This window comes from Ursus arctos, chromosome X, assembly GCF_023065955.2.
Source record: "Ursus arctos isolate Adak ecotype North America chromosome X, UrsArc2.0, whole genome shotgun sequence".
Taxonomy (NCBI): domain Eukaryota; kingdom Metazoa; phylum Chordata; class Mammalia; order Carnivora; family Ursidae; genus Ursus; species Ursus arctos.
Window position 1 is genome coordinate 82,853,593 of NC_079873.1, and position 2,487 is coordinate 82,856,079.

Genomic DNA, 2,487 nt, shown 5'->3' on the forward strand with positions numbered 1-2,487 from the left:
AAATTGCTGAATCATTTGGAAACTAGATGTTTAACTTTTTGTTAAACCATTTGCCACAGTGGCTGCACCCACTTCACATTCCCAGCGGCAAATGTATGAGAGTTTCAGTATCTCCATATTTCTGCCAATACTTGTTCTTATTTGTCTTTGTTATTATAGCAAATCTCTTGTGGGTGAACTGGTATTGCCTTGTGGTTTTGATTGCATTCCCCAAATGTCTAACAATATTGAGCATCTTTTCATGTGTTTATGTCTGAGGAACATTTACTGTTAATATAATTTATTCTGGTGAATAAACCATACTTTCTTGTTACTTTCAATGCCTTCTAATTTTTTAAAAATAAAAACTGGATGTTTTGAATATCATAATGTAGTAAATCTGAAAATCAGATTTTTCCTCTTAGGCTTTGTTGTTGATTGTTGGTTTCATGGTTCTTCTAAACTAGTTTTTAAAAGACTTTGTCATATGTGGTCTTTAGTCTCTGTTTCTTTAGCTTGTGCTCAACTGGTGGTTTGGCAGGAATTTTCTTAAATTCCTAGAGTTCATAAAAATAATTTTAAAATACCTTTCTTGTCTTTGCAGATTGGCTATGTGTTGGAGCACTCTTTAAATGCCTAACCAGTCCATTTATAACCCTAACTTAGCCTTCACTTTCTGCTTGTGCTGAGCCTAAAATCAGTCATTGGTGAAAGGTGAGGGCCTTCTCAAGACTTGTCTAGACATGCATCATGCTCTGGGCATGCATGTAGCTTTTTAGATTCCCCATTATATGTGGAAGTTTTCAAAGCCCTTATTCCCCCAGGTAACTCTCCAGATCTTACCTTCCCAGGCTTTTGATGTGTTTACTATCTTTTCAGACTATAATCTTTTGCTCCGGGCACCAATGGCTTATTCACTTGCCTTTCAGTATTTTCAAGAAGAACCCCCAGTTTAGCCATTTTTCTGCCCATTTTTCTGCCCTGGGAGTTTCGAGTTAGGCCGAACAAAGGCAAGGGCTGTGCTTCAGTCCTTCAAGGAACCCCCAGGCAGACAAAACAGGCAAACACAATTACTTGGGAATAAGTTCCACTCTACTCCTGGAACCAGGTATGCATAGGGTTGGGAGGCGGGAGGCGGGGAGGTACAGGCTGCTATCTTTAAGACTGGCATCACACCAAGAAGCAGAGTGGGGCAAGGCAAATTTAAATGCCACAGCAAAGCTCTTCTACCATATTTGTCCCCTTTTCTGAATTCAGCATTCACTTCATTACTGTAATCCTTTAATAATATTCCAGAGTTCTGACAGTTTACTCTGAGTTTTTGCTCAGTTTGTTGGTGTTTCTGTGGAGGCACGGGCTGTTGGAGCCCCCTGAGGCTCCCATGTTTGCTGAGCAAAGATGGGTATTTTACACACAATATAGCTATGGCCCCTGAACTCAAGCCACAGACTTCATCTAGTGCTTGACCCAACACAGTGATCTTTACAGAGTAATCAGAGCACTCTTATCCACAAGGACAGTATGAAGGACTATATCAGTGCCCTAGCCCTATGTTACAATGTGGTTCTCAGGGACTTCGATTGCCTCTTTATTTCACAGAATACCACTTCATTCCACAGGACACTGTCCCATTACATTGATGATATCATGCTGGTTGGACCTGATGAACAGGATGTAGCAACTATCCTAAACACCATGGTAGGATGCATGCATGCCAGGGGGTGGGAACTGAACCCCACAGAATTTCAAGGGCAGTCTTCTTTGGTGAATTTTCTAGGGATCTGGAAGTCTAGGGCATATTGAAACATCCTTTCCAAAGGGAATGACAAGTCACCACAGCAGGCCTCAACTAGTATTAAGAAATAGGCACAATGAGTAGTGGGCTTCTTTTGATTCTGAGGGCAATGTACACCTTATTTGGGAGTACATCTCCTACCTATTTACTGAGTAATCTAAAGATTTCCAATTTTTAGCAGGGCTCAGAATAAGAAGAGGCAACAGGCCCAAGCTGCCATGCAAGCTGCTCTGCCACTTGGTCAGTATCTCAGCAAATCCAGTAGCACTAAAAGTGACTGGCAAACTGGGATGCTATATGGAGCATTTTCAGGCTCCTAGAGGTGATGCATTTGCTTATATTTCCTTCTTATTCCCATTGCAAATAGTTAACTGGAGTAGGAACCATTACCTAGATCATTGTGTTTATACTAGCTGTTATACCTCCAACCCTTTTACTTTTTCTCAGAGTGAACCAATGTAAGGTTAGTCTCATTCTGAAATCCCCCCATTAAGGGATACCTAGGCAGCTCAGTCAGTTAAGCATCTGCCTTCAGCTCAGGTCATGATCCCAGGGTCCTGGGATCAAGCCCTGCATCAGGCTCCCTGCTCAGCAGGGAGTCTGCTTCTCCCTCTCCCTCTCCCAGCTCATGCTGTCTCTCTCTATCTCTCTCTCTCTCAAATAAGTAAAATCTTATAAAAATCCACCCATTAATATTTTCTTTCAAAAGTTAG